We start from the raw sequence: 14,463 nt of genomic DNA on the forward strand, positions 1-14,463 counted from the left end.
CTGAAAATTCCATTTATTTGTGCCTGAACTTTTAATAAGTTTTTTTGCTGTAAATATATTTTTTAATTGTCTCTGTCTTCCTATTCACGTGTGACAGCATTTACTGCATTGTAAAAGTTGTTTTTTTACCTGTTTCTACTATCTTCTTGAAAAACAAAAAAATCTTGCTGTTTTCCTGCTTTACTAAGCTAGAAAAGTCCAGTTTCAGATATCTGCTGATACCTGGACTGTGTTTAAGCTTCTGTGTGGGACATACCATACTTGGGCAAAAAGGAAATGTCTTTGGTCGCCAGTGAGATTGGGGAGCTCTGAACTGCCTACCTGCCCTTGGAGGAGTGGTTTCTGCCCAGAAACTGTAGTTTTATTGGCCATTTCTATCTCTTTAATCTTTCTGATATAAAAACGCATTTACGTAGTTTTTGCATCTGTATAAGCTCAACAGAACCTGCCCAGGTGTCCTGCAGAGACCTACAATGCCAGAAAGAAAACAGGAGAAACTTTGGTGTGTTTAAGTACCATTTTTGTTTTTTCTTGATTGCTTATTTCTATTTCCACTTAAACACTTATTTTCCAGCATTTATTGCTTCTCAAAATGGTCATTTTATATTGAAAATTGCATTTATATGTGCCTGCACTTTTTAATAATTCATTTTTGCTGTAAATTATATTTTTTAATTGTCTTTGGTTTCCCACTCATGTGCGACACCCATTACGTCACTGTAAAAGTTGTTTTTTCACCTACTTCTACTGCCTTCCTGAAAACAAACAAACAAACAAAAAAAAAAACAAATTGCTGTTTTCCTGCCTTACTAAGCTAGAAAAGTCCAGTTTTAGATACCTGCTGATGCCTGGACTGTGTTTAAGCTTCTATGTTGACCATACCTTACTTGGGCAGAAAGGAAGTTTCTTTGTTCACCAGTGAGAGTGGGGAGCTCTGAACAGCCTGCCTGTCCTTGGGGGAGTGGTTTCTTCCCAGAAACTGTAGTTTTATTGGCCAATTTAGGCTAATTTCTAACACTTTAATCTTTCTGATATAAAAAACGCATTTGAGCGGTGTTTCCATCTGTATAAGCTCAGCAATATTGCCCAGGTTTTCTGCAGAGACCTACAATGCCAGAGAGACAAAAGGAGAGACTTTGGAGTGTTTAAGTACCATTTTTGTTTTTTCTTGATTGCTTATTGCTATCTCTGCCTAAACGCTATTTTTCTTGCATTTATTGCTTCTCAAAACACTCATCATATACTGAAAATTGCATTTATTTGTGCCTACACTTTTACTAATTTGTTTTTGCTGTTAATTGTATTTTTTAATTGTCTGTCTTCCCACGCACGTGTGACAGCCATTACTGCATTGTAAAAGTTGTTTTTTCACCATTTTCTACTGTTTTCCTTAAAAAAACTAGAAAACAAACAAATATTGCTGTTTCCCCACCTTACTAAGCTAGAAAAGTCCAGTTTCAAATATCTGCTGATACATGGAATGTGTTTAAGCTTCTGTGTTGACCATACCTTACTTGGGCAAAAAGAAAGTTTCTTTGTTCACCAGTGAGTGTGGGGAGCTCTGAACTGCCTACCTTTCCTTGGAGGAGTGGTTTCTGCCCAGAAACTGTAGTTTTATTGGCCATTTCTATCTCTTTAATCTTTCTGATATAAAAACCGCATGTGCGCGTTTTTTTGCGTCTGTATAAGCTAAGCAGATCCTGCCCAGTTGTCCTGCAGAGACCTACAATGACTGAGAGACAAAATGAGAGACTTTGGCATGTTTACGTACCATTTTTGTTTTTTCTTGATAGTTTATTTCTCTTTCCACCTAAACACTAATTTTCTGGAGTTTATTGCTTCTGAAAATGCTCATTTTATACTGAAAATTGCATTTATATGTGCCTGCACATTTAATAAGTTGTTTTTGCTGTAAATTATATTTTTTAATTGGCTCTGGTTTCCCACTCACGTGCGACAGCCATTACTGCACTGTAAAAGTTGTTTTTTCACCTATTTCTGTCTTCCCGAAAGCAAAAAAAAAAAAAAAAAAAAAAAAAACAAATTGCTGTTTTCCTGCTTTACTAAGCTAGAGAAGTCCAGTTTCAGATACCTGCTGATGCCTGGACTGTGTTTAAGCTTCTATGTTGGCCATACCTTACTTGGGCAAAAAGGAAGTTTCTTTGTTCACCAGTGAGAGTGGGGAGCTCTGAACAGCCTGCCTGTCCTTGGAGGAGTGGTTTCTTCCCATAAAATGTAATTTTATTGGCCAATTTGGGCTAATTTCTATCTCTTTAATCTTTCTGATATAAAAAACGCATTTGAGCGGTGTTTCCATCTGTATAAGCTCAGTAATATTGCCCAGGTGTCCTGCAGAGACCTACAATGCCAGAGAGACAAAAGGAGAGACTTTGGAGTGTTTAAGTACCATTTTTGATTTTTCTTGATTGCTTATTGCTATCTCTGCCTAAATGCTCTTTTTCTCGCGTTTATTGCTTCTCAAAACACTCATCTTATACTGAAAATTGCATTTATTTGTGCCTGCATTTTTACTAAGTTGTTTTTGCTATAAACTGTATTTTTTAATTGTCTCTGGCTTCCCACGCACGTGCAACAGCCATTACTGCATTGTAAAAGTTGTTTTTTCACTGTTTTCTACTGTTTTCCTTAAAAAAACAAGAAAACAAACAAATATTGCTGTTTCCCCACATTACTAAGCTAGAAAAGTCCAGTTTCAAATACCTGCTGATACCTGGACTGTGTTTAAGCTTCTGTGTTAACCATACCTTACTTGGGCAAAAAGGAAGTTTCTTTGTTCACCAGTGAGAGAAAATGTAGTTTTATTGGCCATTTTGGGCTAATTTCTATCTCTTTAATCTTTCTGATATAAAAACCACATTTGTGCAGTTTTTGAGTCTGTATAAGCTCAGCAGATTCTGCCCAGGTGTTCTGCAAAGACCTACAATGCCAGAGAGACAAAAGGAGAGACTTTGGAATTTTTAAGTGCCATTTTTGTTTTTTCTTAATTGATTATTGCAATTTCTGCCTAAATACTCGTTTTCTGGTGTTTATTGCTTTTCAAAATGCTCATTTTATACTGAAAATTGCATTTTTTTTGCCTGCACTTTGATTAAGTCATTTTTGCTTTAAATTGTATTTTTTTAATTGTCTCTGGCTTCCCACTTATGTGCAACAGCCATTACTGCACTGTAAAAGTTGTTTTTTCACCTGTTTCTGCAGTCTTCCTGAAAAAAAAAATCTTGCTGTTTTTTTCTGCCCTACTAAGCTAGAAAGGTCCAGTTTCAGATACCTGATGATACCTGGACTGTGTTTAAGCTTCTGTGTTGGCCATACCTTACTTGTGCAAAAAGGAAGTTTCGTTGTTCACCAGTGAGAGTGGGGAGCTCTGAACAGAGTACATGTCCTTGGAGGAGTGGTTTCTGCCCAGACACTATAGTTTTATTGGTCATTTTGGGCTAATTTCTATCTCTTTCATTTTCTGATATAAAAAACACATTTGTGCGGTTTTGCGCATAACGCAGCAGTGGTTAGCTAGGTTTAAACTATTCTCAGCGTCACTGAGTCTACTCTTCAGTTTTCCCTTTAGTACTAGCCAGTTCTTCCAGATTTATCACTCAAGTCAGCGCTTTCAGACTAGCACTTGCCCCAAAAAGAGACAGAAGCACTAACAAACTATAGTACTTGATCCCCAGCAGTTGTTTTGTAGGGAACAGTCCAATTACTCTCCCCACCGAGTAAATAAGAATAACCCCTTCCAGCATGTCCAAGAGCCAGGTCCCAGTGTGTTCTCCTGTGCACCTGATGAATTTGGGCATCCTGAGACAATGTCATAACTGCCTCATGTACACATACAACCCTCTCCTCCTACCACAAGACACCAAAATCTGCAAGAGATGCACTTACACAGCTAAACTCGAAACAAATCTCTTTCCAGTCATGACTGGAACTGACAGTCAAGAGGAGAAGGTACCAACCTGCAGCACAGCACTTACTACACATAGACCCACCATACATGCAACTGCAAACCCCACACATAGATACAAAAAACATATTCAGAGGCTCTAAATAAAATTCTGTGGAAACAACTGAGACCTCCAAAGCAACCTACACCCACAAACACACTGCAATCATCACATAACCACAATAACCAGTGTGCCACACAACCACAGTTCCTAAGGCAAAACACCATACCTAACACACTTGTAATAGGTGACTCCATAATCAGGCACACCAATGTCCCTCTCTCCAGGCTGGATAAGGAGAAAGTCACTGTCAGTTGCTTGTCGGGCGCCAGAAGCTGCCACGTTACCCACGCACTCAAGTCACTCCACAAGTACAAATATGACTCTGTCATTGTCCATGTTGGTGTGAATGACCTGAGATGTACCTCCCTGGACTACATGAAAAGGGATTTAGAAGAGCTCTCTGATTATGTAATCAAGGCAGGTATGACCCTAGCCTTGAGTAGCATCTTACCCTCACCAGGTATGATACCACAGTACAAGGAAAAAATGATAAATTTCAACAATTGGCTAAGTTTTTGGTGGCATTCAAAGGGGATCCAGTATCTGTCAGCCTGGGATGACATGCTCGACAAGCCTCAATGCTTCACCAGAGATGGCTTGCACTTGTCACCCCTGGGATTCAGGATACTGGCAAAGGCTCTTGCCACTCCCATAGTGCCTTTTTTAGGCAAGGTTCAAAAAAACAAATCCACCATCGTAACAAGTATTAGCAATAATAAACTGAGGGTCATGCTGCTAAATGCTAGGAGTTTAAACCTCAAAATGCAATCTCTCAAGGCACTCCTCAACATGGAGAACATCGATATTTGTGCAGTAACTGAGACCTGGTTCAAGGCTCAAGAGAGCATCCCAGCGATCCCAAGCTACAACTCATACCACACATTTCAGCCGCAAAACCCTGACCGAAATACAAAGGGAGGAGGCATATCCATACTCATCATGGATAACCTCACCTCCAGACTAGTTGTCAAGTATGATGTCTTGGAGATCATCCAAGTGCAGCTGACAATGCGCAAAACTGCAATACAGATTGTAGCTTGCTACAGATCACCTTCCAAGCCCCAGGACACTCACTCCACTTTCCTCGAGGTATTGGAAAACATGAGTGTCTAACCAAACACCCTTATACTAGGTGATTTCAATTACCCAAACATCAAATGGGAAAACTACGAAAGTACTAATACCTTTGCTCAGTGCTTCCTGAAATACATTAACTCCAATGCTCTGGACCAGCTTGTAAACACCCCAGAAGAGGTAAAAATATATCGGACCTGGTCATCACCAACATGGGGGACAAATGCCCCACACCTGCGGTAAATTCCTCATTGGTCAGATTTGACCATAAACTTATCACCCTAGATATCCACATACCACCCCTATCCTCTGTCCCAAAACAAACCATGGTTAAAAACTTCTCCAAAGTGAAATTTATGCTACTCAAGACCGTGGTGGCAAACTTCGTTACTTCCACGCAGAATGTCAGTATGACTGAATCTGCTATATCCTACACAAAAGCACTCTACAAGCACCTACATGAGCGCATGGACCGTGCTATCCTGAACAAGACCAAGACTCACTCCTCCAAAAAGAGGAAACCAGTCTGGTGGACCCCGGCGATAAACAAGCTCTATAATAGAAAGAAGAAATTACTGCAAAAAGAAGTAAAAACCCAGGAATGGAGGGACTCCCTGACCAACCTTAGCAAAAAAACTAAGAACCCTCATAAAAAACCCTAAGGCGAGCTTTGAAAGAAAAATTGCAACAGACACCAAAGACAATCGCAAAGCATTTTTTAGCTATGTCAAAAACCTTAATAGCAACTCTCAGATCTGCTCCAAGCTACAGCATAATGGTTCAAAATTCATGGAACCAACTGATATCGCCAATATATTGGCAGATAGGTTCAGTGCAAACTTCACCCTACCCTCTCCCCCCAAAGGGCTCATATCCATACCAGAGGATTGTGCTGCCCCTAAAATCACAGACACCCAGGTGAAAACAGCACTCTCCAAGGCAAGAAACAGCATTCCAGGCTGTGTGATACATGAGTTCCAAAATGAACTAACCCCTCACCGTAATACCATGTTTAACCATAGCCTCACCTCAGGCTATGTGCCCACAGAGTGGCGCATGGAAACAGTCATCCCACTCCATAAAGGAGGTACAACCACTGACCCCAGAAATTACCGCCCCATCAGCATGGTGAGTCTCGTCTGCAAGGCCATGGAGCGTATCATCATGGAACTCATAAACGACGACATTGGTAACCTACAATCCCTAGACCCCACCCAGTTTGGGTTCGTAAAGGGAAGGTCATGTCTCCTAAATCTGGTTGACTTCTTCAAAATGGTCACTAAAGCAATAGATGAGGGAAAGGTGGTTCACACAGCATAGCTTGATCTTGCAAAGGCACTCAATACCATTCCCCACTCAGGAATTATAGACAAACTTACCTACCTAAATATAAGGACTATATCAGAACATCAAAGTTTCAAAACTTCAAATGGTCTAATATCGACCCTTATTCAGCGAAAGCTGAAACCATCGAACATACAGAACAGCTAATTTTTTCCTAGGGAAAAAAATTTGCTGTTCCAAAACACATACACACAACACAAGAACACCAAACAAACAGCAATCCACACATATACACCTAAAATCTTACACCTAACCCTACACTAAACTATACACACACACCACTAACTATCCACTTACCTTAACCCAATCCCTAACCCTAAGGTCCGTCACTATCACGCACTCACCTCACCTGCGCCGTAACCCTAACTCTCCTATCCCACCCTAACCCTCATGTCCACACAATCGCACACTTACCTGACCCACGCCCTAACCCTAACTCACCTAACCCACCCTAACCCTCATGTCCACATAATCACACACACACCTAAACCACGCCTTAACCTAACTCACCTAACCTGCCCTAAACCTCAAGTCCATACAATCGCACACATACCTAACCCGCACCCTAACCCTAACTAACCTAACCCACACTCAATCGCACACTTACCTAAACTCAACCCGTAGCTTTCCACCACAGTGCTGAAAATACCGAAGCAACAGAAACGGACAACCAAATTCTTTCCCTAAGAAAAAATTCAGTTTTCTGTTGCTATTACTTTGGATTTATCTGCAAAAAAGACTTCTGATCTTGATAAGGTATGATTGAATTTTTCAATTGCATACTGTATTTGCTCACGTTACTAAGGAAAAAAATATATATATATATATATATGTATATATATATATATATATATATATATATATATATATATATATATATATATATGTATATATATAGTTTACTGTCAAATGACTGAAATGCATTCATGCGAGTGATCATAACGCTGAACTAAAATGTTGAAATTTGAAACAATTTTCCTCCCAAATTTCGAACATGGTAAAGTTGTTTTTAGACATTCGATATTTCTGGGAGTTGAGCATGAAAACCCATTTGCCATCCGAGATGTAAAACAAGAAGAGCATTTTGACACTGTAGATGCAACAAAAAATAAAATGACATTACAAAACTTTGAAACTATACGTTCGATCAAGTGTAAGTCGCACAAATGCATTTCAGTTATTTGATAGTCTACCATATATGTAACATATATATATATATGGTTCCCATTCAGAAGCCTGAAACATCATAAGCCTGAAAATCAAAATCCTGAAACCAAAAGCCTGAAAATTCAGAATCCTGAAAACTCAAAATCCTGAAAGCCCAAAATCCTGAAAGACCAAAATCCTGAAACTCAAAATCCTGAAAACACAAAATAGACATACTGATGTCATTGTGGCTTTGCTATTGTTAGCCCTGTGGTGTTAGGTCATGCGTTGGGGTCAGGTAAGTGTGGGTTGGTTTCATTTTAGGGTTAGGGTGGTTTAAGTGAGTTAGGGTTAGGGCAGGTTAGGCATGTATACAATAGTGACAAATATTGGGGTTAGGCGGTTTAAGTGAGTTAGGGTTAGGGCTGGTCAGGTGAGTGTGCAGTGACGGACCTTAGGGTTAGGGTTAGGTCAGGGTCAGTTGGTAGATATTAGTGTCTTTATAGTGACATATTAGCATTATTTGTGTTTTCAGGATTTTGGTCTTTCAGGATTTTGGGCTTTCAGGATTTTGAGTTTTCAGGATTCTGAATTTTCAGGCTTTTGGTTTCAGGATTTTGATTTTCAGGCTTATGATGTTTCAGGCTTCTGAATGGGAACCATATATATATATATATATATATATATATATATATATATATATATATATATATATATAGGGTTCCTATTAGAACTCCGAACTCTTGAAATGTTGAATGTCATATGGTCAACACCATATGATCGACATTTCAAGAGTTTGAAGGTTAAACGTAACAGCGCTGTTTGGTGCAGAATGGGAGAATTTCCCTTTTCTGCACTGAAGTGCGATCTCAGAGTTGGTATATCTAAGTAGGGAGGGTGTGGGTTTTATTTAGCTTTGGAAAAAGAACAAAGACCGCAAAGAATCAAAACAATGAACACCAGGAAGAAGGGGAAGGTGTTGTCAGAATCCTCGATGGTCAAGGACTGAACTGTAACAGGTTTGGCAGTGACATTTTAAATTTATCAAACTTTAATTTAAATGACTTGCACTTGAAATTATTGAAATTAGGGTTTAATTTTATTCCTACTTGACGTGCTAACATCACAGACATAGTTTTGGAGTTGAAAAAGTACTCAAGGAAATTGAATTTAAAGTACATATTTAAAAATGTTAAAAATGCTAATGTGTGCTTGTTCAAACCTTCGTGTTATAACCCATTACTTTTACACACTTTGCAGGTGTTTGAAGCCACTTGTGAAAGAGATTTGAGAAAATTAATTGAAAATAAAAGTAAACATTATTATAATAATTTAAGTACGGAAATGAGGTCAGTGTTGTATGAACTGTCCAACAACAAAGACATTAGGATTATGAGTAGTGACAAGGGTGATATGACCGTTGTCATGAATCAGAGTGACTACATAGACAAAATGGAAAGCATGTTACAGAATGAACTTGAATATTCTAAGGTTGAATTTAATGACATTAACAAATGTTTTAGATATGTTCACAGATTTTTGTATGACAGTTTTATGTGTGGAGATCTGAATATGGTAACTTATAACTTTTGTAATGTAGAAAATCCCAAGATTGATATTTTATTTGGTATTCCCAAAACTCAAGAGTTTAACTGATCTGCCATTTAAACCAATTATTGCAGCTCCAAATTATATTACAGAAGGGATATCACTCATGGTGGATTTTGTGTTAAATCCTTTAGTCCAAAAAATGGAGTCTTTTTTTAAAAGATTCTTGGTATTTTCTTGATAGTATAAGGACTTTTAATGAAATATACTGCTTTGATCCCAAAAAATGAGCCTTTTTTAAAAGATTTTTGGGATTTTCTTGATAGTATAAGAAATTTTAATGAAATATACTGCTTTGATCCCAACCGGCACACTATATTTACAATTGATGTGGTTTCTCTGTATACTTCTATTCCCCACAATGTAGGTGTGGAGTATGTAAGGGCATTTCTGACCAAGTACACTGACATGGACAATACAAAAATTAATTTTTATTGTGAAGCATTAGATGTGTTGTTAGACAATAATTATTTTGTGTTTAACCGCCATCATTACAAACAAATCAGAGGGGTAGCCATGGATTCTCCGGTGGACCCCTCTTTTGCAACCATTGTGATGGCATGGTGGAACTGTTAGTTTTAGATGCAGTCAAGAAGGATTTTCAGTTACTTTACTACAAAAGGTTTATAGATGATCTGATTTTCATTATGGTTGGAGACCATAATGATGTCCAACTGTTTGTGGGCAAGTTAAATCTAGCTTCTGAATTTTTTTAATTTGTTTTAGGGGCTGTAGGTACTAGTATTAATTATTTGAATGTCCATTTATTTTGGGACAGTATCGGTAATAAGTTTGTAAGTAAAATTTACAGAAAAAAGTTATTTACCAATGGTTATTTACATTTCTCTAGCCAGCATTCCAAATTTATCAAAAATAACATACCTAAGGGTCAACTGATTCAGGCCTGTAGAATGACTAGTGAGGATGATTTATTGGCTAGTGAATATGAACATATTATCCAATTATTTTGTGACAGAGATTATTGCAAAACCTTTTGAGAGAATTGGCTACAAATATTTGGGACTGGAGGGACCTCAGTTATCCACCTATTTTAAAGCAGGCCATTACTAACAAATGCAAAAGTGATGGTGGAGGAGATAATCACCTTTGTTTTAACATGGAGATGACTTCCGATTCTTTGGATATTAGAAATATTATTGAACAAAACTGGAAGATTATTGAGGGAAACCATGATTTGTTACAAGTAGTAAGAGTAAAACCCAAATTTGTACATAGAAATAATTTCAGTTTGAAAACACTGTTAGAAAAGGGAAAGGATAAGATGTCTACAGATGGATTCAAGACTAACAAACCCCAGGCTATGTACAAATGTAAAGATTGTGGCATGTGCAGATTCATTTTGGAAGGGCCATATACCCTATACCATTAGTCTTCAAGGAGTCTACACCTGCAAGACCATGGGGGTAGTTTATGTGGCAGTGTGTGACAAATGTCAACAATTTTATGTAGGGATGATGACTAGAAACTTAAGAGAATTAGGGAGCATATTTATAGTATAAAAAGGAAGGAAAAAAACATGTCTTGTATAAATACAGTCAGGAATGTGTAGGTTTTAACAAATTTTTATTTTCCATTTTAGAACAGGGAAAAACAGATTTTAGAGGTGGAGAATTTAAAACTTTTTTTGGAACAGAGAGAAGCCAGAAGGCAGATAAGGTTACAGGTAGACAAAAAACCTGGCCTTAATGATGTAATAAACATCATGTTTTTTAAAAAATTGTAGGGTATGTATTACAAGGAATTGTTGTTTAGAACCCTATTGCACAGTGCTTATGTTCCTTTAAATTCTGATCTCAAGTTGTTCAATTAATAATTAGTTTTAATTGTTAATTGATGGTTTGTTGCTTTCAAGAGTTGTATTTAAACAGGTTTTTTACTAGTGTTTTGTCATGTATTGTTCTGAAGAAGTCTTTTGGATGAAAGCAGTGATTAAAGGAAGAATACACTAATTTACTGCTCCTGTAATCTCTTTGGTGTGGATCCGGTGTTTGTTTTTTACTAAAATATTTTGGTCTTACAAACTTATAATGTTGATAGAATAACAGGTTTTGCCTTACCATGTGATTTTTTTCTGAGGGATATGAAGTCTGAAACTGAAATGTGTGTCATTATTTTTCAACTTCAATAGTTAATGATTTGCCATTACAAAACTATGATGCCAAACTGTGGACATTCAGGGAAAATCTGTACATTTGAGAGGTACGAATGTTTGAATCTTTGATGTGTGAGTCCTATTAGTTGATAGAGGACACATGTATTAACATAAGTCAGTGCTGTCACATTTTAATGTTTTGGCAGTAAAATCACTCACCTTATACTTACTTATATTAGCAGGTAAACAGTATGCAAGGATATGCAATTCATTTGTGTTCTTAGATATTTATTTTTCTATTCCATGTTCAACACTTACCTTAGAAGTCCAGCAATTGCAAGAGTTTTAATTTGGAGCTGACTCTGATGCTAGCAGTACACAGCAATTGCATGGGTAAGTAACAGTTGTGCGCATTGCCTAGCATCAATGTTACTGAATGTATGTGTGAAAGATGACGGTTTTATCCCCTTAGGTAGTGAGCATGTGTGCTATCCATTACCTCTTGGCAAGAGCAAGGGCATATTGTGCACACCTGCATCTGCCTACATCCACAGCGGCTGCTGGTTCCCCTTCTGATTCTTCACCTGTGTTTTGCTGTGGTGATGTTGCCAGTGGTAGTGGAATGTGTGGCCCTTCCCTTTGGTGTTTCTGCTGAAGTTGTTTTCCTCAGGAAAATATTGTGAAGCATGGTATAGATGGTGAAAGCTTCAGTCACATGTATTGGTATAGTACTGCAGGGCTCTGCCAGATGTATCTAGGCACCAGAACTGTGACATGAGCAGCCTAAACACATGCTCTATGATATTTCTTGTTTGATTGACCATGTGCCTCATTATAGAGTTCTTCAGTTGGAGTGTGTGCATTCCTGATGGGTATCATCAGCTAGAGTTCAAGTACATAGCCTGCATCCCCTGGTAAATGACCTTGTGGGATATCCCCCCTTGAAAACATATCTGATACAGTTGAGAATTGTGCAAGATATGTGAGTCATGGTAATTGCCTGGGCTTCCAGCATACACATTCAGGATGATTCCCTTAGCATTTCACACAATCTGTCAGTTAATGGAGTGAAAGCCCTTTCTATTTATGCACACTCTTCCCTGTTCCCTGGGTGGTGCTTTAATTTTGACATGTGTATAGTCTATGGCACCCAAGACTTCAAGATAGTGTGCTACAGGATAGAACTCATGCATTGTTGTTGTTCTGTCCTGAGGTGTATGGGGAAAATATAGGTAGTCACTAGCATGTTGTATCATAGCATTCAGGAATTGAGGTAGGGTCCTGGATACTGATGTCTGTGACACCCCCAGTATGTCCCCTGTTGGTCTCTGGAAGGTTCCTATAGCTAATATTCTAAGTGCTACACATACCTTAGTTTCCATAGGTATTAGATCCCACAGTTTGCCCTTGTTCTCAGTTGAGGACAACAGAGGTTGCAGAGTTCTTGTAGTGTGCCTCCATCCACCCTGTAGCACTCCACAATTTCCATCTCATGCAGATTGTGAAAAGTTAAATGGGGTCTAAACACCCTTCTTCTTCTTGGCCATGGTATATTAGCAGCTGCAGCAACATAGATGTGGGCCTGTTGCACACGGATATGATAAGAGCAACAGCAACCCCTAACATTCTTTCCATGTAGACTAGTTTCTGTAGCTGGATTCCTATAGGTTTTGGAATTTGTAGAAAAAAACAACACTGGGTTGAATACCTCCTCCATCTTGGACTGGTTGATTAGCATACAATTCAGCTGCTTATGTTGTAATCAGCAAACCATGATGTTTACTGAGTTTGCATGGCTCACATGTAGATCCGCTTAATGAATACAAAACAGTGTGCTATCATGTATGTGTCACCCTGATGTGCATTCAAGTATTAGATGACTGCACAGTCTTTATTGAATCTGCACTAAAATCGTTTTATATTGCGAAATTTATAAAAATATATATATATATAATAAGAGTTTAGGAATGCCCACCTTTATTTGTTCTTTCTTTACTTATAAGTTCTTAATTTTATTTTAGTGGGATTAGAGTGAGAACAATTAGTTAGTTTAGGAAGTCTGGACTTAATGGGGAAAATTAGTATCTATGTTTAGATTGTATTTCTATTTTAGCAGTGCTTATAGTTTTTGATAAGTTGTTTTTTTCTATAAAATGAGTATTCTTATTAACGCTCATTTATGTTTAATGGAAGTTGGTTTTCTTACATATATGTGTTTTTCTCTTTATAAGAAATGAATGCTCTAAAATAATATACTTGAATATAAACGGCATTAATAATGGCAATGAAATTAAATCATTGTTTAAATTTCTAAATTGCAATAAAGCTAATATAGCTTTACTGCAACAAACTAATTTGTTAGAAATAGCTTTAATATTTTAAGTAATTTTGACTTTGGATTGCTATCTACTCTTCCTTTTAAAGTCAGAGAAAAGGTTTAGCTATCTTGTGGAAGAAACCAGCAATGATGCCTAAAGTTCTATCTTCATATCATAATAATAATAATAATAATAATAATAATAATAATAATAATAATAATAATAAAGTAATGCTTTTTTGTTATTTTGGAATATAGTAACAACTTTTACTCTAGCTAATATGCATTGGATTTCAGGAATCAGAGCTAATTCAGCTAATGAATATTTAAACATTATATTAAAATTGAAAGATAGCCAAATACTGAGAGTGGTAACTTCAACTGTATTATAAATAAAAATTACACAAGTGCATTGGGACAACACAAATAATAGCCAGCGCTAAATCAATAAAAATGGACAGAAAGTTTAAATTTAAAAGAAAGAATCCTATATGTATAAATTACTCTTTGTTTTATACTAATTGTTCTTATGCAGACATGACTCAGACTAGAATAGATAGTTTTTTGCATTTCTAATGATTTCCATATTAAAACTGATAAGTTCAATGATATTCCATGTCCTCTCTGATGCCAGTGTAAATGTTGTCAATTGGAAATATCTTCTAGAAAAAAGCCCCTTAATAACTAAAATATGTTTAAACAATCAGACATTAAATCTTAGTTTCTATTTCAGATTAATGAATATCTGTCATGATTTGATAATAATATAGTCGATTAAGTAATTCACTGGGACCACCTTACAGTGTATTTACATGTCAAAATTAAAAAAAGTGGTG

The sequence above is a fragment of the Protopterus annectens genome, chromosome 1.part1 (genome assembly GCF_019279795.1).
Source record: "Protopterus annectens isolate FY-2018-M chromosome 1.part1, PAN1.0, whole genome shotgun sequence".
Taxonomy (NCBI): Eukaryota; Metazoa; Chordata; order Ceratodontiformes; family Protopteridae; genus Protopterus; species Protopterus annectens.